The sequence below is a fragment of the Callospermophilus lateralis genome, unplaced genomic scaffold, assembly GCF_048772815.1.
Source record: "Callospermophilus lateralis isolate mCalLat2 unplaced genomic scaffold, mCalLat2.hap1 Scaffold_43, whole genome shotgun sequence".
NCBI lineage: Eukaryota > Metazoa > Chordata > Mammalia > Rodentia > Sciuridae > Callospermophilus > Callospermophilus lateralis.
The window spans coordinates 10,385,851-10,409,877 of NW_027514380.1; positions in this window are offsets into that span (position 1 = coordinate 10,385,851).

Below are 24,027 nucleotides of genomic sequence, written 5' to 3' on the forward strand. Positions count from 1 at the left end.
TTCCAGAGGTTCACCAGTTCTGCCTGAGACTGGACACTAAAGAAATACCAAATAAAAAAATATACATCATATTACACTGTGCACTAGATTACAATTCAGAATTCAATTACCTATAACTAAAAATGCATGTATTACTGAACAGAAGGTAGATGAATTAGAATAGGAAAAACAATAGAATGAATTGGACATAACTTTCCTGTGTTCATATATTAATATACAACCAGTGAAACTCCACATCATATACAACCACAAGAATGGGATCCTAATTAAAATAAGCTATACTCCATGTATGTATAATATCAAAATATATTCTACTATTATATATATTTTAAAAAGAATGAATGGAAGTGTGTTTTATCTTAGTGATACTGTGATTTTATCTTTTGTAATTGGTTCCTTGCTGTATTTTCCATTAAGGACTGAAGATTTTTTCCTGATATAGTACCTTTTTCACATGTATCTCCTGAAATATATTTAACTTATGATACTAACTTATCCTTGGATTGAAAAACAAGGCATGCTATCACTATGGTTCTCTCACTTCCAAGATTTCTGGCAACATAGAAACCAATGTATTTGGAAGTTTATAGTTGTTTGTTAAGTAAGATACTATGAAAAAAGGATTGGCTTAGACAGTAAAGATGACTAGTTGTTCACTCTTAGCTTCTCTTAGGTTTTCAGGTTTATTAGAGTGAAAGATTTCTGGGTTATTCTTCTATGTTGTGCCATGAAGAGCTAGTAGGTATATTTATTACTGATATAATTTTTCATATAATTTTACACTCAACAGACAATCCTTTGGCTGTCTCATTTAATTCTATCTAGATAAATGATTTTATTTGTAATAATAGTATAGTGGCTTGAGATCTGTAAATGCTTGAGATCTACCAAATCCAAAATTTGAGGTGAAGAACTGTGAGCAAGTTATTTGTAGAGATAGTGAACTTCGGTAAAACCTGTGAGAACAGATAAGGAGAAAAAGCCACATGCATTTACTGTTTGTCCTGAAGTTAAAATCATGAGCTTAAATATATTAATTATAATATAAAGTTGTCCCACTTTGATAGTTTGCACCCTACTATGGGTCAGTAATTGACAGTGAATAACTTAAGAGGATAGGAAACACAATCCTTCTAGGCATGTCTGCCTTCCCAGGTATATTCTCCTGAGAAGGCTGCATCTGGGAGCCTTCAGCAGCTAACACACTCAGAACCTGGAGACTGGTAAAACAGGTGGGAAAAAATAATCTAGATGCATTGCCTATTTTTCCATTTCACATGGATTCCGGTATTTCATCTCATCTTATTTTAATACAGAAGAATCTTTATTTCTGAGATTGGCAGCACTCAGCATAACGACCATCCAGAATTCAGCCACAAGCCCCATTACTGACACTTTTCTACTGGCATTCGCAGTGGGGATCAAATAAGAATACAATATAAGATTTGGGTCTTTGTGAAAACAACATGTGCTCATGTGTATTGGCACCTCAGCAAGAGATTATTCTAGGGACCCAGAGCAGATGGTAGAGTTGCCAATTGACCTTTAGGAACATTGTGCACTGCTTGGCTATACTGAAATAAAAAGGCAGGAAAAAAAAATCAGCTTTGGCATTCTCAAGAATCTATTTAATCTACCTAAGTATTTGTTCAGTATTCATACATAAATGTTAAACCAATTCATATTTTCCTCATAATGATGCTTTATGAAAGTAAAATCCCGGTTAGATAATATTAGCGGTGCCAGATAAAATATAGCATTCAATAACTAAATCTGAATTTGAAATATACAAAAAATATTTGTTAAGTATAAGTTGTCGGATGCAATTGTTGGGACAGGCATAAACTCAAGCTTATTCATTGTTTATCTGAAATTAAAAAAAGAACTAATGATGTATATTTCTATATGCTAAATCTGGCAATCCAAGACAATAGCCGGAGTACTTGTGATTTCAAATAATTGTGATGTAATAACATTTCATAATTTAAAATAAAGATTTTAAAATATTTTTGTGAATATTTCATCATAAGTCTAGACTTTCAAATAAAAATGCTTGCAAAGAAATAAGAAATACAGCATCAAAATATAATATATTCAAGTGCTTGAATTATTGCTCCTGTCAACTTCCGAGAAACATAAATTGTTAAGCATACGCTTACGCTCTCTCACAGACACATACATGTGAACATACACACAATTTTTTATCCTCATTAAGTTTTAAAAGACTACTGTTTGATGGAGTTACAGCAACAATTTATAAATGATATATAAAAAGAAAAATCTCAGCTTTCCTAGAGTGCCAGTTGAAAACACATTGCATTGCCTTCACTGCTGAGCAGAGCGGTGCTGAGCTACTAGCTATAATATTGTCTGGAATTGGAGACATCCATCACACTGAGGAACCCCACCAGTTAGAGTGAAAGAAAAGTTTCTCCATGTGTTATCTCCCTCTAGGAAAGGAAGAAAAGAATCAGTTTTTGTAGTCGACCCTTTCTTCTCCTTCTTGTTTTTGTATTACTGTTCAAGTTTATTTCACAGCAGTTATTCTCTTATCTGCTCACACATACCATTAGCAAGCTAAAGTGTTTACATGTATTTTTTAAATATACAACACCGATTTCTTTATACTTAATGAAGATTTCCTAAAGACAAAGTGCAGAGAAAAGCAAAATAAAAATTATCTTTAACAATTTAGAATTAACAAGAATGCAATTTGTAGCTAGAAAAATACAGAATTCTCTCATGTTGAGGAAAAAAAATGTTTTTGATCTGTTTTCAAAAGACTTTCCCTGGATAAGTTCTATTAAGTCATCCAATTTGAAGTTGATTTCACAATAATTTAAATAAATTGATTGTTTAAGAATCTTGAGATTTGGAGTAACAAAATAGACTTTTAAAAAAGCTAAAAAAAGTTCAATAATTTATTCACAACACTGGACATTAACTAGGATTTCACTAAAAATTTCCCTTTGTTCTTAGTTTGCTTTCTTGTTAATTGTTTTTTAAAATTTTATCCTCCTGTATTTCACTTTTACCAGTAGATTGAAGGATTTGTAACAGAGATATTTCAAATGTGAAAATATAATCCTATTGTAATAAGGATCATTTAAAATAGAATATTAAAGAAAGACATTGTATACTTTGTTTCCATGTGAGACAGAGCAATTAGACAGACAAAAGAAATTAAAAGGATATGGATAGATAAAGAAGAACTCAAAGTAGTACTATTCACTGCCGATATTATTCTATACCTAGAAGACCCAAAAATTCCACCAGAAAACTTCTAGAACTAGTAAATGAATTCAGCAAAGTAGCAGAATACAAAATCAACACCCATAAATCAAAGGCATTTCTATATATCAGAGACAAATCCTCTGAAAGGGAAATGAGGAAAAATACCCCATTTACAGTAGCCTCAATAAAATAAAAAAATACTTGTGAATCAACTTAATGAAAGAGGTGAAAAACCTCTACAATGAAAACTACAGAACACTAAAGAAATAAATTAAAGTAGACCTTATAAGATGGTAAGATCTCCTTTGTTCTTTGATAGGCAGAATTAATATTGTCAAAATGACCATAATACCAAAAGCACTATACAGATTAAATGCAATTCCAATTAAATTCCAATGACATTTCTCAAAGAAATAGAAAAAGCAGTCATGAAATTCATCTGGAAAGATAAGAGACCCTGATTAGCTAAAGAAATCCTTAGCAAAAGGAGTGAAGCAGGTGGCATCACTATACCAGACCTTAAACTATACTACAGAACAATAGTAACACAAACTGCATGGTATTGGCACCAAAATAGATTTGAAGACCAATGGTACAGAATAGAAGACTCAGAGACTAACCCACATAATTACAGTTATCTCATATTAGACAAAGGTGCCAAAAATGTAAATTAGAGAAAACATAGGCTCTTCAACAAATGGTGCTGGGAAAAATTGAAATCCATATGCAACAAAATGAAATTAAACTCCTATCTCTCTCCACTCACAAAACTCAACTAAAAGTGGATCAAGGACCTAGGAATTAAACCAGAGACACTGTTTTTATTACAATAAACATATTTTAAGAGATAGTGATACCACAACATTGTGCAGCTTAGTGGGAGTTGAAACAAAGGCCACTAACTGATGGAGTCATAGCCATTTGTAATTTCTCCCTTTCCAACCTTGCTTAGGACCATCACTTGGGTGGGGGAACAATTGTTAGAATAGTGGTAGAGAGAATTTTCAAATGCTGGAGGAATGGATTTAGGACTTTGAAAAGTAAAGACTAGTTAAGTGCTGACTTTAACATTTAGTGACTCTTTACCTTGAATATATCTATTCCTAAAACTCTCTCTCTCTCTCTCTCTCTCTCTCTCTCTCTCTCTCTCTCTCTGTCTCTCTAAGTATCTCTATTTCTATCTATCTCTCTATCTATCTATCTCTGTCTCTCTCTCTCTCTCACCTGTCTTGCTTTTTCTCTCTCCTTCCTAATGGAGGAATGCACAGATTATGAACTGGGATATTGCACCTTTGACAAATAGCATTGAATCAAATTAACTGATGACCCCAGTGGAAAATGATGAAGAGAATCAGTAAAACATGAGTACAAATGTTAAAAAATAATTCAAGCATAGAATAGCAGCATGATAAAAATGGAGAGAGAAAGAAGTAAATGGTATAGAACAATAATTTCAATACACATAATAAATAATATTACAGGGAAAAGGGGATGCAAGGAAGGAATCTACAAATTAAAGAAAAAAAGAAAGAAAATACAAAAAATAATACTTAAATAGTTTAGTAACAGCATCTATAACAAGAACAACAAATCACCAATCTGTGTTCAGTAGGGAAGTTAATTCTACTAAAGAATAAATTGCTGAGCTAAAAATTATTCAACTGGATATTATTAGAAAGGTAAGGAAAGATGGTAAATTTTTTAAAATAAGCTGGTGCATGGAGAACGGTAGCACAGAGCTGTAGTCCCTGCTAATTGGGAGACTAAGAAGAGGGGATACCTTGAGCCCAGAAGATCAAGATCAGCCTAGGCAATGCAGTGAGTCTCTGCCCCACAAAGTAAAATAAAAATAAAATAACAAGGAAATAAGTTGGCAGGTTTGCAATGTAGTGTAAAAAATGCCAAAATCAAATAAATTAATAGAGTCAGGGTATACAATAAAGTAGAATTGTAGAAGAACTTGCAAGTGTAAAGCTTTAAATTTTCAAAAATAAAAATGTAAGAACTCTAGTTAAAAGCAAACATCAAGCAACCAAAAGGTACTGGGAGACAGGGGATTTAAGCACATAGAGAACTTAAATTACATTATAATTAAAAGTAATTTGTATAGTGTCCTTAGTCTTTATCTACAAAGAAGTAAAAAAAATTAATGATCTCAAATTTATCAAGCAATGTTCAAAATCTGAGAAAACTAATTAATATTTCCAAAACATTGATTAAAGACCCATATACCATGATTTTATGCCCAACAAAATAAAATAATAATGATAATTCTTAAGCATTCAAATCTTCATAATGTAAATACCATACAAAGATCATCTTTTGAAAGAAAATATTCTTGAATACTATACCTGAAAAAAATAGTGAATTATTTTATCTCATTGCCACAGTTGTCCTTTTATATCCTTTAGTATATTTCTGGTGTTAGAAATTAGCAAACTACATCTTCCAGTCTCCTTTGCCAGGCTTCTGGTTTATTGTTGACTCAGGAAGCTTAGTTATAAATACATTGATAACCCTGAGTGTTTCAGCAGCTTCAAAAGCATAGTATTTAAGAAAGTCCATATTGTTATTTTCTGAGGATAACCAATGACTCCTATAATTACTTCAGATAGTTATTACATTTTTCTTTACCAGTACTCCAGCCACATTTGTGCATATTTTCCAATTTTTAAATGAATCTTCTTAGAGTGCCTCATAGATATTTTTGATTGGGCATTAAGTACTGAAACAGAACTTAAACAGACCTGGGGGTATTTAAAGAGGAAAACTAACTTCTTTTTATATTAAAAAATAAAATCATTTCAGTGTTGAAATTTCAGTTTAATATACCTGTACAAGAATATTAAAATAGAAGAGAAATGAAAGACTACAGGCAGCCCCCGCCAAACTTAAATGTGGGATAATGCAAGAATTTTCAAAGGTGATGTGATTGAGTTATTAACCCTTATTAGACTCAACCTAATCACTGGATTAATTCACTGATATGGGTTAATTGGTTGGTAACTAGAGACAGGTAGTGTGTGGCTGGAAGAAGTAAATCACTTGGGGTAGAACTTTGTGGTTACATTTTGGTCCTGGTGAACAGAGGACTCTCTTCTTCTTTGTTGCTATGTCATGAGCTGCTTTCCTCTGCCTGCCCTTAAACCAAGATTTTCTGCCTCATCTTGAACCTCCAGCTATGCAGTTTATCTTCTATGGACTAAGCCCTCTGAAACCATTAGCCCCAAATAAACTTTTTGTCCTCTGTGGTTTTCTGACCAAGTCTTTTGGTCATAGTGATGAAAAAGTTGACTAAACCAAAGGCCATGGTTGTAAAGACATACTTCCTCCATCCATGCCCCATCCTCTTACAATTCTCATTCAGTAGTCCATTCAGATTACTAATTCATCACATGGATTAATCCACCAAAGAGGTTTTAACTATCATAATCCAAACTTTTTACTTCCTAACATTGCTACATTGGGGATTATTTATCCAACATATGAGCTTTTTATATCCAAACCATAAGATTTTTGCCCCAGGCACCCAAAAGTTTATGCCCATCTAATAATTCAAAATGTGTTTAGTCCATTTTCAAGAGTTCAGCATTGCCCTAAATTCCAAGTCCAAAGTCTCCTAGGAGACTTAAGCCACACTCTTGACTTTAAAAATCAAAAGCAATTTTACACATCCGATATACAATGGCACAAAGTAAATTTCACATTCCAAAAGAGAGGAATAGGAACATAGAAAGAATAAATAGGACCAAAGCATGTCTGAAATCCAGCAAAGCAAATATTAGGTCCTATAGCTTCTTGTCCAGCATCTGTGGCACAAGGTGTTGAGATGAGAGCTCCAAAGGAATTGGGCAGCTCAATTTCTTTGACCTCACTGGCTTCAGCCCACATGACCTCTCTCTCAGCCTGACTCTGTTCACTGCTTATAGCTTTTCTTGGAAGATGTTCCACATTCCTGGCCGCTACTAGTTCCTGAGATTTCCATTGATACTCAGGCTTCTTTTTCACAAATTTATGCATTGCCTTTTGAACAGCCGCCCACAGGGATTCACACAATGCTTCACATTGTCTGTCCTCCCAGGCCTCCCTTTAAAATCTTATTGGAATCCTCAGTTATCTTCTAAATCCAAAATTTTGTATTCCTGCAGAACTAGCACCTCATGCTAATGTCTGTTGTCAGCTCTACCAGTAGCTGGACTCCCTTAAACCATTGCTGCAGTGTCACCTGAGCATCAATGTAGCTGAATACAGTAAAATAAATTCTATAGAAACAGCTTCCTAGGCATCTCTGTGTGAGCAGAATGTCTCCCATGAGCCCAAGAAGGAACTTTCACCTTTGTTCTTTTCTTTTAATTTCTCCCCCTACCCCTAGTTGTAGTTGGACACAATACCTTAATTTTATTTATTTATTTATTTTTATGTGGTGCTGAGGATCTAACCCAGTGCCTTGTGCGTACTAGGTGAATGCTCTACCTCTGAGCCTCTACACCAGCTTTCACTTTTATACCCTTGAGCTTGCCATGGGGATGAATGAGGTCTTGACGATTCCTGAGATAGCTTCATGGGTCTTTCCTATTGTACATTTGCAAAGTACTTAGTTTCTTCTTGGCGACTCTAATATCTTCAACAATCACAATTTCTTGAGCCCAGATTTTATACTTTTTTTTGTGTGTGTGAAACTGCAAGTATTTCAAAGTTTTCCTCTGTGTTTTCTACTCTCAGTTCTCACAATAGGCCTAATTAAAAGCTACCATGAAATCTCCTGAATTCCACACCACCTTTACCTTTTCTTCACCAGATCAATTGATGGGGAATTTTAAATTCAGAATTTTAAGTTTTAATTTCAGCCCTACACAAATTCTCAGGAAAATGAAAAAAAAAACATTAACATGTTCTTTACTTTAATATAACATGAATAGCCTCAAATCCAATTCCTAATAGAGTTGTCATTCATGCTCTGAAACCCAGGAGCACAATCTTTACTGTCTACATAACTGTCCTCATTCTGGTGTTCTGAGTTCCCTCCAGAATAAAATATTAACCCTGCTTACATCATACAAGTATTCCCCAGCTTTCATCTCTAAAATTCCCAAACTGCTCCTTCAGACCAGTTCCAAAGACTTCTGAATCCCATGGTCAGATATATTACAGCAACAATTCCACCTCTGGATATCAAATTATGTTTTAGTTAGTTTTTCATCAGTATGCTAAAAATAGTTGGAAAGAACAGTTTAGAAAGGAAATTTCTATTTGGGGCTCAGTTTCCAGAGAAGTTCAGTGCATGATTGGCTGGCTCCAAGCAGAAACATTGTAACAGAAGGGTGTGATAGAGGAAATCTGTTCAGCTCATGGATTTCAGGAAGTAGAGAGACAAGAAGGAGCAAGGAACAAGATATAGCGCAATTCCATGTCTTCAGTGACCCACCTTCTCCATTCATGCTCTACCTGCTACGGTTATCATCAGTGCTCCATTCACATTAATAATCCATCTAATGAATTAATCTGTTGGTGAGGGTATAACTCACAAAATCTCATATTTTCACCTCTAAACATTGCTACACTAGGGATCATTTTATCAATACATGAACTGTTTTTATTTCCACACCACAACATACACAAATTATGTCATGAAATAGAGTATTTCAATAACATAATTTATAACTTGAACTTACTTTTGATTGATATGGGGAGACAGAAATAGAAAATTTCAATGTGTTATCCTTTTCACTTAACGGTAATCTTCTGAATATGTAATTGTTCAAATATGAGTGTCTTTTTAAAGGTAAATTTATCTTTTTGAAGATAAGTTTAAAATGTGGTTAAAAAGTAAATGTAGTATACATATATACATCTAGTATTCTCATTTTTTTATAATGAATAAACATATTAAAGATGCAGCTCTTCTCAGTAATCTAGAAATACAATTACAATTTTCAGTCCATTAATTTTAGTTAAAGAAATTCACACACAGAATTCAAGAAAAAAGGTTGCAGTTTGTGTCAGTTTATAATTTTTAAAAACGAGGAAAGAAAGTTTGCCATATATATGATAAAATAGGTTAAAAACCAATAGTAATGAAAATAAATGAACACACACACATATACACACATACATACATAATAGATACACATGAATAAGCACATTGACAAACAGGTGATACTAGGAAAGGAATAGAGAAATGAATATTAGAATACAGGGGAGAGGGATGGGGAGGACAGCAAAATACACAGACACTAGTATTACTGTATGTATATACATGGCTGTATAACCAATGTGCTCCTGCAATCTGTACATGTGGAAAAACGAGAATTCATACCCCATTTGAATCAAAAGTATGATATGTCAAGATCAATATATTGTCTTGAGCAAATAATAAAATAAAAAAGAATGGGATGTTATACTCCATGTAAGTATAAGATGTCAAAAAACATTCTATTGTCATGTATAACTAAAAGAACAATTTGTTTTAAATAAATGAAAATAAATATAAAAAAAAATTAAAAAGAATACAGTTAAGTGTTCAGCAAACAATATAGTCACTTACGACAACTAAATAGGAGATCAATGAAACATTACAAGTCAGAGGTCACTTTATTGCTTTAAAACTGGTCTACTATATAGAATTAAATAAATGTTTTTATGCCATGTTAAAACATGTCCTTCAGGTGAATATGATATCTAAATAGGAAAGACAAAGTTAAAATGTAATAGAAAACTCTTTCTGTCATCTTAAGGAGAATCATATTAGAAAGGAACTTAAAGTCCAAACTGTAAGTTAAAATTCTATGGGTTTGAATTCATTCAAAGCTACCATAAATGCTCAACATAAAACAATATAGATGGAGTTAACAAACAACATAGATTATAGAAAAGATATACATGTAACCTGAAATCCACATAGCATCATATGTAATTTTACACATTACTAAGAGAAGTACAGAAAAATAATACCAAAAAAAAATCCAGTTGACGTTTTTAAAATAGATGAATGGATAAAAACATGTGGCATTTATACACAATGGAATATTACTCAGCACGAAAAAATAACAAAATCATGGCATTTGCAGGGAAATGGATTTCATTAGAGCAGATTATGCTAAGTGAAGTTAGCCAATCCCTAAGAAACAAATGCCAAATGTCTTCTTTGATATAATGGGGGGGGGGCAACTCAAAACAGAGCAGGGAGGAAGAGCATGAGAAGAAGATTACCATTAAACAGGGTGAGAGGGAATGGGAGAGAGAAGGGGAATTGCATGGAATATGTAGGATACCCCCATTGTTATACAAAATTACATATAAGATGGTGTGAGGGGGTAAAAAGAGAGAGAGATAAATGTGTTACAATAGATGGGGTAGAGAGAGGTGATGGGAAGGAGGGGAGAGGAGGGGAGGGGAGCGGGGATAGGAAGGGCAGCAGAATACAACAGACACTAGTATTGCTGTATGTATAAACGTGGCTGTATAACCAATGTGATCCTTCAATCTGTACACGTGGAAAAATAAGAATTCAAACCCCATTTGAATCAAATGTATGATATGTCAAGATCATTGTAATATTTTGAGCAACTAATCAAAAAATTTACATTGACTAATGCATATATGTGTCTAAGCCTACACACATTAAATACATGCATCACACACAAACACAAATGTTAATTTTGTCACTTAGCTTCAGTAGCATTAAAGGAAAAATAATTCTAACTAACCACAAGATCTATTTAATCTGTTATAGTTGCCTAAACATAAAAGTAAGATAATATCAAAGTCTGTAAATACACAGTTGACTATGGCCTCATGGAGCTTGTATAGCCAATCTGGAGATCAAACTGGCAATACTTAGACAATTTTACAATGTTTCTTACCTTTAAAAAATCAGTTCTTCCATTTGGTATCTGCTTTAGCAAAACTGTACACAAGTTCCCATATGGATATATACTTGGTCTTCATTATGACCATAATTATGACCAGGGAAATCATGACACCTCCGCTATTCACTCTGAAGCAAATTCATAACAGCAATGAGTTGGGCACCTGTGATGTCAAAATGTGACATAACCATAGGTCCTGATTAAGACTCTTGGTAATATGGTTGATCTTAGAAAACTGTGCGGAGTAAAATAAAGCACAAATTGAATGCAATTTCTAATATGATAACATTAATAAGAATTAAAACATGCATATATAACCCACACTTTTATTTTAGATTTCTTATTTTAAGTCTAAATATGTTTGCTTCATTTTCAATTACATTTAAAAAAGATAATGACAATAATTTAAAATTTGAAAAATTAAGATGAAGATTATCAACAACTCTTTATCATACATATGCCTAATATGGTATTATTCTTTCATTAACTGATCATGGAAGCAGGCATATATCTCTATGGACAAACACGAGATCTATTATGATTCCAATGATATCTCCCTTAAAATCTTTTTTCATGTTATAGAAAAGGAATTTATTTCACTCTTCCATAAACAACCATTAACCTTTCTCACCGATAATAACTTTTAACAGTTTATATGTCAAACAAGGTTCTAATGTGACTCAACACAACATACTTCTTCGGTTTTATCTCCCAACATTCTGCTCCTTAAGTACTGCATGTCTGTGTCTGACTGGCTTCACCATACATTATAATGTATTCGTGCTTTAGCTTATGCAAGCCTCACAGACTGGAATTCCTTTTCCACTTATCTCTGCTTTGATAACACTTAGTTTTCTCTCTAAAATATTAATTTTTCACTGTACATAGGTGAAAATCTTTTCTATTCCCATTATTTAGACTTTTAAGTCCCATTTTTTGAGCTTCCTAAATTTTATGTTTGACTTCATTTTTATGTTATTAAATTTCCATTTTCAACTAATACATCAATCTCCCCCATTAGGTGGTGATAATCTGAAAAACAAGGCCTTATCAATCTAAATATTGCTAATGCTAACATCTTTCCTAAAGATGATCTTGAGTAACATTATTATTTCTCTTTCAATTGTTAATCAAATGTTAGAAATTAGCATGACAAATAGAGACAATAAACCCAAATAATCCTGCAAACTAATCCAAACTAATTGAATAGAAATTCCAGCTTACAGGTTGATTTTCCAATACAGCATGCAATCATGTAAAGAAAATATATGCAATTAAGTTGACTACACCCAGTACCAAGCAAGTATTCTTAATGATGTCATCATTTAGAAATGATTTGTATATCCTTTAAATGATTTTTATTAAGAGCTTAGTAAATCATAATTATGAAATATGAAAAGATATTAAAGTACTAAAAGATGTTAAAGTACTTTAGCCACAACAATGCATATAGGCATTATAATAGTATGCTGGTTTATTTTGGACATTTTCAACAAAATTGTTTTCTGTACCATAAAATTTCATGGTAAAAACATAAGTTCTTTGGCAATACTGAGCCATCTGTTTTGTTAAGATCTTATCATTGTTTTGCTCTATGCAATAATAATTAAGTATGTTGGCAGTAAGAGAAGTAACAGTTGGATTTCTTTAGAAGATTAACAGTATGAACAGTACAGCTAAGAAGAGAATTTTCTTGCATATTCCAAAAATATACCACCTTTACAACTTCAGTGTAGAGAAACCTGGAGAGCCGCCCACTCGCTCCTACCTACCACCAAATGGTCACAGAATCTTCAAAGTATGCAGCATTTTCCAGAGTGATTTTTTTTAATTCTGAAAGAAGATTGTTTATTATTGTCACATTACTGTTACCCTGCAGCTCTCTTTTTACTCTCTTTTTCACTAATTTCTATCTTTGAAATTAGTATTAAATTCTCTTTATCTTCCTTTTCAATTTTGTTTAAAGTTGCTATCTATTTTAAGGTGGGTCTATTTAAAATAATAACAAATTTGACACATATCATGTAATTGAATCTTCAAAATATTTTTGAGGATTATCCTCACTTTGATTAGAGAAACAATAATATTACAGAAAACATTTTTCCACATATCTGAAGGATTACTCCAGTAACAAATGTGAACTTTAACTATAAGTTACAGAGGATTACACATGAATTTTTAAATTTATTATGGCAGTATCATTGTCAATTTTGACTTGTTTTTTGGAGGGTGGAGTGTGCCAGGGATTGAAATCAGGGGCACTCGACCACTGAGCCATATCCCAAGCCCTATTTTGTATTTTCTTAGAGACAGGGTCTCGCTGAGATGCTTAGTGCCTCACTAAATTGCTGAGGTTGGCTTTGAATTCTCCATACTCCTAGCTCTGCCTCCAGAGCCAATGGGTTTACAGGACTGTGCCACCTGGCCTGGTTAATTTTGACTTCTTGAAGTCTGAAATTTGAATTATATATGTATTTGCAAATCTAGATGAAGGTAGAAATTTAACTCAAAATTCTGACTTTCAATGTTTCAAATTAAGTTGTGAAGAGTCATAGTTGGAATTTTGGGAAATAATATGTTTGGCTTGATATAAATAATGATCGTATGCTTGTCATTCTCATGGATCTGGTTTTCTTAATTTGTGTGTGTGTGTGTGTGTGTGTGTGTGTGTGTGTGTGTGTTTGATCCTGAAGCCTGCCACACACAAAAGTATTGCAAATGTATATTACCAGATTTCTGAAAATAAGTCATCTTGTATCTTTTATTGCCATAGCTTTAAGCATTACATTTTATTTGTAATATCTACTGTAATAAAAGCCATAACTAAAATCTTGTTTAAACTCCTTAAAGTTTGTTTAAACATAATTTACTTAGTTACTGCACAACATACTCTTTAAAATTACTATGTCTAACTTATATGTACAACATCTAAAATCAACTGATTTTATACAAATTTTACTTATTCAATGGACAACATGTTAATTTACAAGCCAATTTAAAAATTCTATCCAAGATCTTCTATTTATTGTTCTGAAAATCTATTAAAATTAGCTTTGAACTACACAATATTATTTACTAACACATACTGGTGATTTAATTAATAACACGATAAAAATAATAATTTAAATTAGATTAAATTCTCAATACAGCAATCTTTTGGTAATCCTTCATATGCCATGTTATTACTCTAGAATACAATCTATGATAGTTTATAATTGGAAAGCCAGACTACAAAAAAAATTCAAGGTAAGTAATTACATCTTTTTGGAGACTTAACTCTGCTACATCTGTAATATTTCTCTACATCCCTACTAATTTTCTTTGTTCTGAAGTCTTTTTGTCTGAAATCAAAATAGATACTCCAGAATATTTTAATTATTATTAGCACAGTAAATTAAAATGGTATCAAAAACTACATAAGTATATCTCTAACAGAATATTTGCAAGATCTATATGTGAATACAGTATTAATTCTGATGAAATAAAGCAAAGGAAATCTAAATAAATAAAACTAGTCATTTATTCTGTGTTTATTGATAGAAGAATAAGAATTCAATATTCATAGGATGAATGTTATTCCAAAATTACTTTATAGATTTAAGTTAATTCCTATGAAAATCTAAACAAACTGTTTTGTGGATACTAACACACTGATTCAAAGGTTTGTATGGAAAACTACAAAGAAGGTAACACTGAAGGACTGAAATTACCTGACTACTAGGTTAACTATATAAATTTACTATTACTAAGCTTTCATGATATTAATGAAAGAATAGACACAGAGCTTAATGGAGCAAAATACCAAGTTCATAAGTAGAATTACACAAATATAGTAAACTGATCTTTGGCAAAAAAAAAAGGCAGATATTTGGATGGAAAAATGACAGCTTTTTCAACAAATCAGCCAGAAAATTAGACATCATATGTCAAAAAAAATTGACCCAGAGAGAAATTATATAGCTTATCCCTTTCATGAGAATTAATTTCAAATTTATCATTGTGTTAGTCAGCTTTCCATCAATGTGATCAAAATACATGACAGGAAAAATTTATAGCATGAAGAGTTTATTTTGGGCTCACAATTTTGGAAGTCTTATTCCATGGCTAGCTAATTCTAATGATATTGGCCTTAGATGAGGTAGAACATCATGGTGGAAGGGCATAGCTTATTGGAAGCAAGAAACACACACACACACACACACACACACACATACACACACACACACACACACACACACAGAGATAGAGAGTGGAGAGAGAGGATTCAGAGACAAATTATAGTTTCTAAGCGCAGGTCCCAGGTGACCTCCTTCCACCAGTCATGCCCCATCTGCCTATAGTTACCATCTTGTAGTCCATTCCAATCATTAATCTGTCAAGTGGATTAATCCACAATTCTCATAATCCAGAACATTTAGCCACATTGTGTAATGCATGAGCTCCTTTTGGAGACATTAGAGATGAAAAATATAGCAAGCATTTCACTAACAAAATGTTGTATCTACTTCTAGTTATGTTTTCTTCTTGAAGATTTATAGTATTTGTTTGGTGATATGATTTTAGATAGAAAATCAAAGTCATAATGTGTGAAAAATAATTATGCAAGAATTTTTTAAAAATCTGAATGGTCACAGCCTTGGAGGAAAATTTTGTTTTCTTAATTTGTGTGTGTGTGTGTGTGTGCATGTGTTTGATCTTGAAGCCTGCCATACACAAAAGTATTGAAAATATAGAATTGCAAATACATATTACCAGATTTTTGAAAATAAGTCATTTTGTATGTATAAATAATAATACAAATTAATGCAATATATTATTATAATTCAACAATGAATTTAAAATAATCAAATCAATTTTAAAATATGTATACATCTGTCCAGGTACTTCTCAGAAAAAGACCTGGACATGGTCAAGAAGTATATAAAAAGATGCTCTATATCATGTGTTGTTATGGAACTGTAAATTATAATCACAAGATATGACTATATACCTATTAAAATGAAGATAATTAAAAGACCTGAAAATGGCCAAATCTTGCAAGAAATTAGAGCAAGAGCAACTGTTTTTCATTACTGATAGGAATTCAAAATGATTCATATATTTTAAAGACATGGACATTTTATATTTTGTGAATGAAAATGCCTTCAACTATTATTTTGTTCTTGGGTTACCACTGTATTTTTTGTTATATCTTAAGAACAGTTCACTTGTTTCTTCTATTCTGTGGGTTCATAGATATGGAAAAATCATGCCTGAGAAAGGGCTGCAGTCAGACTGCTCCTGAATTAGATGATGATATTTAGGATTTTCTGGATGATGAACTTTCTGTTAAGATTTGGAGATTGGAGTCAAGACTTTTGGTAATGTTTAGATGTGGTTACTGTCTTCTTACGTGTGAAATGGACATAAATATTGTGGTTCAGAATTGAGAGTATGCACAATAAACTCCCAAAGATGTCCAAGTATTAATCCCAGGAATCTGTGAATACATTATTCAGAAAAAGGGACTTAGTTGGTGTGATAAATTAAAAATTATGAGATGAATGAATTATCCTGGATTATTTGGGTAGATTTACCATAAATCTAATTACTTTATAAGACAATGAAATGTCAGGAAAGGATATGTGCTGACAGACAGAGTTTGGAATTTGAAGTTGAAGGAAGAGAACACACTAAACAAAATTCAGGCAGCCTAAAGAAGCTTGAAAAGTTAAGTGAAGGTTTCTCTTTTACAACCTTCAAAAGGAAAGTAATTGTTATGATTTGAAGATGAGACATCCCCTAAAATATCCCATGTCAATGCAGGACTATTCAAAGTGGGATTTATTAGATTATGAGAGCTGTAACCTAATTAGTCAATCCTATTTTGAATGTGTTAAATGGGTGGTAACTGTAGGCAGGAGGGTCATAGCTAGAGGAGGTGGGTCATTGGGAGCATATTCTGGAAGTGTTCCTCTATTTTGTGGTCCCTTCTTTCTCTCTCTCACTCTTACTAACTCCCTGCTTTTTTTCCACCACATGTGGAATACTATTCCTACATCACACCCTTCTGCCATGATGTTCTGCCTCACTTGAGCCCAGAGCAATGTAGTCAACCAATCAGGAACTGAAAAACTTAAATGTTAAGATAAAATATACTTTTCCTTCTCTCAATTGTACTTGTCAGATCTTTGGTCACAGCCATAAAAAAGTCAACTAACACAGAAGTGCAGGCAACACCTTAAGAAATCTGACTTCCAGAAAAGTTTTGCATGATTTAAGCCACAAAATTCATGGCTCTTTGTTATAGCAGCAACATGAAACTAAATAGCAGAGAGAAATTTTAGGATTAAAGAGAGCTCCCATGCTAGGCATTGGATGTGGTACAATCTCCCACACTTGTTTCCACATCCAGTCCCTGTCATTATAAAGGGATGAGAAGCACTTTCTTGGTGGGAGCTTGTTGTGTTGTTATCCTCTCCAGCAATACTTCTTGCCCATCCTGGATGCCCTGGATTGTGTATGGATCTTCAGATCCATGGGAAGCAAGGACCAATTATTAAGGAGTAGCAGTCCTGCCACTGTCAGCTGGCTGCTGCCTTCTTTCTTAGTCAGATAAGGTGGTCTGAGAACTAGCAGACAAGAAAAGCATTTTACCTAGCTTTACATATTTCATAAGGCCAGTTGTGTCACACTTACCTATTGCTAGGAAACTCCCATTTGGTCCAGAAGATAAATGACCTTATCCAGATGGCCTTTGCTTTCTGGGCTGTTGTCTGCAAGAACACTGACCAAGTACTTAAGGCATAAGTGGCCCTATTGAGCATTTTCCTGTTCTATATTGCTAAACCACGTTGATTTCCTCACCCTAACCTGAAATTTATCCATTCATTTCTTCTATTATTTTCCAGGTTTAGATAAACTTGCTGTAGAAGAAGAAAGGAAAAATAATTTTGACTGTATCAAAGTCCTCATGCATTTTTATTCTTCCTAATAAATTCCTATAGGTTTTAATAAATTATTTCAACCATTTATTTTAATTAAATATATTTAGCTATATGTATTTAATTAAAAGTATACATAAAATATATTTTGTTAAAACACATATGCCTATTCTTTTGAATAATATAAATGTGGGACAGACAAAGATAAATACAGTACTGCAGCATATCTGTTCAGGATGATTCTGTTTGAAAGAAAAATAAATAAATGTAAGAGAATTTTCAGAGAAGTCGCTCTTCCCACACATTTGGAAAATCCCATGCACCAGCAAATCCTGCTCCATGTCTTCTAATGTATTACATTAGAAGTTCCACAATGTGAGTAATGACAACCTCAAAACATGTTATCTTTTCTCATCCCACTTACCTCAATAACTGGAGCATGACCTTTTTTAATAACAAGAATATATTTCAATTCAGTTTAAATATCAGCATTGCATCTTTATTCTGGTAGCCTTCTGCCTACATGAACACATTCAAAATAATTCATATTACCCATTAAATATATTTATATTATGCAGCTTTTTTCTTTATAATACTGGAGAAACATTTCATGCAGTGACTACAAATTATTTTCAGTGTTTTGAGAGTATATTCAACAAATATTGTGGGAAATTGTTTTTTTTTTTTTAAATTTTCATGGATTTAAGGAGAATTAGGATATTTCCAGTTTAAGGTGGAACACTGAAACACAATTTCCTATACCTGTGATCACCCTCTAAATTGGAAGCTTATAACCAGGGAACCTGACCTCAAAGGGATTTTAACTCACATTTATGTATATGTTTTCTTAGAAGGTCTAAATCAAAATTATCTTTCCTTCAATTATATAGACAGGAAAGAAACTCTACTCATATTAGAAATATTGGCTTATATTGTTGGAAAATTCATACGTAGATTCATATAACATTTTATTCTATATGTGGATACACACACACACACACACACACATATATATATATATATACATTAATTCATGTTATATTGATCACAACATTGAAATTATGATATTATATCTGCCAGCCAATGTTTTTAATCAATGCATGATTGGAGACAAACATTTATTCTTATATAAAATACTATTTTAAGTATTTTTATAACTGTTAAATGCAGTGGCTTTCTGCCTTAATCCTCTGTTTTATTTCATGAATTAAAACATTATTTTAAAAAGTCCATACTTTGAGCTGTGGATATGGCTCAGTTTATAGAGTGCCTGCTTTGCATGCACAATGCCCTGGATTCAATCTGTAGCCCTACCAAAAAAAAAAAAAAGTCCATAAGTTTAACTAGCCTTTCATTGAGTCTTACAGAACAAATAAATGCATGGGGATTAATGACTCAAAATAGTAAAGGTTTTCTTCCAACCTAATTTGAAACTCAAAAAAAAAAAAAGTGAGAAAAGTAAAAATATATCCAGAACAGAATCTTGGAAACTAGAAAGCTAGTGGACAAATACAGAAGACTGTAGCAAGCCAAATGCTGAACCAGCAGAATAAAAAGCAAAGAAAAAAACTAAATTTGTGTAGCAAATTCCCCGCACAATTTCAGGAATTGATCATGTTGCTGGGTCCTAAAAGTGAAGTGAATATGCAACTAAACAGAAAAAAACAAAACAACAACAACAAAAAAAAAAACTGTTAGCATTTAAGAAGAGGTTGAGCCAGCTTCTCTCTTCTGCCACTCTGTGGAACCTGTGACTATTTCACAGCAACCCTGAATGAAGCTATGGCTTTGTTTTCTTAAGAAGGCAAAAGAAAGGAACATTGGAATAGTGTCACAAAGTTCAATGTTCACACTGCCTTAATAGCAGGGTCTCTGGATTTGAATTCACAAACTCCTGAGATTAAAAGGTCCTGCCAAAACAGTGTTTTAATAATGAGCAAGGATACAGGACACGCAGTCCTACCACATGCATGTGAGGCATGGTAGAACCCTTGTGCCACCCAGATCTGTCTCCCAACATCTGCATCACACTGTACTGGAAACCACATGAGAGACTAGGCACAAGAGAGTACTTTGGGTGGCAGCACATAGCACTAGGATTCCTTCAGTATTTTAGTCTGCTAGTCATGTGGTCCCTAAATGGTATGCAATAAAACTCCCATTCTCAGACAGAGCTACATATGAAACTCATCACTTACAGATTATTTATTATTACTGTTCCTTAATAAGCATTATCTCTAACCAGGCAAAACTTCTTGGATTGGTGCTTAACTACAGCAGAATCCTCATTTATTTTAGATTTAATACTATTAAACAATCCTTGAGTGAATGTTGTAGGAAGGTTCAACTAAGAGTTAAATCCTCAGACATTCCTAATGGCAGAAGAAAGTTAGATCTGCTAACAAAATTTAACTCAAAATACTAAATACAGAAACTTCCACTTTCCATCTCACATAGAAGCTAGTGCAGTAGGTGAAATTAAATTCAATTCAGTTGAAACAAAAGTGAAGGGTGGGAGGGTAAGCATTAGGGTGAGCTAGTGAAAAATAGTGGAGGATTTAGGGAGGAAGTCGGTTAATTAAGGAGATGTGTAGAATACATTGAGTAATTGCTGATTTATAAATGTTCTCTGTGATTCATCCATCTGTATTTGCCAAGGGGTCCCCATATTAACTGAGAGATATTGGTGTTATCTCCAGATTGCTACCCTTCAAAGTCATGGTTTCCAGATATGTGAGAAACACATTTCTTGGATTTAAAATCTAGAAAATGATGAGAAAAGATTTACAAACATTTCAAAGAGACAGATGTAAATATGATGTAACTTTTCTAAAGTAAATGCTCTAAGAAAGAGGTTAGGATCCATAAGTCAGAAAAAGGTCTGCCTGAAGTTTAGTTCATTGCCATCCTAAAAAGCTAACAATTTGGAATTTAATCTGTACCTTTTTCATGAGTGTGGGATATGGAGAACTGCAGACAACTTCATTTCAATTTTAAAATCTTAGAAGTTTGCTTGTAAAAAGTTATGCAGAGACACATTCTTTGAAAGCAAATAGAAATGAATAAAATATTGCCCTAAAATGTTCCACAAAGGATCCTTGAGCATCAGCTTGTCTATTTTTTTTTTTGTTCACATGTCCAAACTAAGTTTTAAGCTTGAGATATTGATGGCAAGTCACAATTATAATTACAGCTAAATTCAGATGAGAATGTAAGGCTCCTAGAGCTCATAAGAGAAAGGATCCAACAGGGATGACTTTGTATTCGCAGCTTCACATGATAATGATTATGGGAGAGAGGTAAAGGAGCCCAAGAAATGAAAACAACAATTAATCCTTTGCACCATGTGATTGAAAGGGCTCACCATTTCATTGTTTTTAATTTACTCTTATAGCAGAACATAGTAGGATATAAAATTCTTAAGTCATTAACTGTCTTATTACTGGTTGCTTTTCTATTGGCAGAGCAAAATATCCATGGAGTTTTCTCTCTGGATTTTCTTTAAAATATACATGAAAATGATAAGTCATGTAAAACTGGATTTTAACCACTGGTGTTAACTGATAAGTATTGTGGATCAAAGAATTCTTAGACTATAGGCTTCAGTAACAGAGTCTGAAAATAACAGAGAAAGACTGCTCTTTATACATGCTCCAGATGATCCCTCATGCCAGTCTGAGTTCATTTTTTTTTTTTGGTCCTTTGTTTGGACTACAACTTGGTCAGTTTGTTTCAATTCATGCCCCTAACAGACATAACAAACAGCTGGCAAAACATCATTCAGGTCACATCAAAAGCAGTGTAGGCTGAGTGTCAACATACTAAGGGGACTAATCCTTGCAAATGTTCCTCTGCTAACTAGATGACAAAAATATCAAATAGTCTGATTTCCTTTTCCTTTTTTTTAAGCCTGTAGAAACATGTGAAGACTTTCAATAGTAAAATTTCAGAACAGATGTTATAAACAACAGGCAAGTACCTTAAAAACAAAGGGTTTTGTGACAAAATTCTTCTATTATTATGTTTAATCTTTAGCTAAAAAGATTCATGATTTTTTCATGTTTGTATATAAAAATGTGCATGTGTGTGTGTATATGTTTTGTGTGCAGTAGCTAAAGTTTATTGAAAAAACACTATCATGTCAACTGATACCTTTTAATATATAGCACAGATTAATATACTTTGGTTTACTTATTAAATACATCATGGCTAAATCCCCCCCACCAAAAAAAAATGCTGAATGTTTTCTTTGATATAAGGAGGCTGATTCATAGTGGGATAGGGAGAGGGAGCATGGGAGGAATAGATGAACTCTAGATAGGGCAGAGGGGTTGGAGGGGAAGGGAGCGGGTATGGGGTAATTAATGATGGTGGAATGTGATGATCATTATTATCCAAAGTACAGTTATGAAGATAAGAATTGATGTGAATATACTACCTAAACAACCAGAGATATGAAAAATTGTGCTCTATATATGAAATAAGAATTGTAATGCATTCTGCTGTCATTTATAAATAAAAAGTATACAAACCTAAAAAAATACATCATGGCTAAAAAAATTGATAAACAATAAAGCATAAGTTTAAAATTTGTAAAATTCAAGGAATATCACAAGTTTATTGTTTCTAGCAAATATTTAATAATATTTTTGAAATAGGTACTTGTATAAGATTTCAGTTTTGGGAAATACTTGAAATATTTCACATTTCTCCCAGACATCTCATTTGTATGAATTAGCCTTCCTAATACTTCCCAAAACATGTTCTTCCTAAACTGAAGCATTGTGCCATCTACCTACATATCTGCCAGTGCAAAAATACATACTTACATGCATTTGTGCATTTACATATAGATGGAGAGTAAGAATACTCGAGGAAAATAGTCTGAATTAATAGTAAATGTATTGTTTTTTTAATATGATGATATCAAAAGAATTGTGTCATTAGTAATGGTTACATATACCATTAACATATGAAGTATTTCCCACCAATTCTCAGTTTAATAGAAGAATCTCAAGTATCTTTTGTTATACATGTATCTGCTTGAAAATCTCCCATAGAAATTGAAAAAGATTATGATATTCCATTCCATAGTAAAATTTCTATTTTTCGGTTCATTATAAACATTGTCCACAGGACTAAGACAAGCTGCCTGCTTTTCTCTTTGTGTTACATTTTCCAGACTTCAAAAAAAAAAGGCATTTCCATGCAAATTACCCTCTTGCAACATTCATTAAACCCTTTTACTAAAAACCTAACAGGTTCTCAAACCTCTCCATTATTTCTAAGGAATCTTGGAAGGGTCAAAACAGCAGAACAATGGTACTCTGATTTAATATAAAGTATAAAAACACAAAATATTGTTCAAAGTTGTATTTTTGTGATGTGAACATTTACAGAGACATGTTACTGAAAAAATATGTTCTTATGTGTTAGGTGGAATAATTAATATGAGAACTGGTACAAATGATTTTTTATTATAGAGTCCATGTAACAATTTTGTTCATCTCTTCTGCATCTGTACTTCCAAAGAGAAGTCTGTTTCCAATCTCATCAGTGAACATGCTAGTAAGTACACTGGTTCTATTTCTCATAATCTCTGTCTTTCTAATGATAGGAAAAACATTGTATGAATTGACATTAAATCCTCAACAATGGAAAACATAACTATTTACACAGAAAATGTCCAGGTAATGTTTTGTTACCATAATATAATTGTCATATCTATAGCTTTCCTGACCATTTTTGACCCTTTTCACAGAAATGTATAATTTTCTGAACCACTTAAAGGCTATTTAATCATGTTTATATGGAACAGTACCAATAAAAGGCCACTATAAATATGAAAATAATTTTAGCAGCATATTATTAAATACATGGTTATACAATTCCATTAAACATTGTACTTGGTTATATTAATTGCATGCAAAGACTCATTTTGTTTTAACCCATTTCATGATTTTATGTGTGAAAATATATGATTTGTATGAAAGTAGACATAA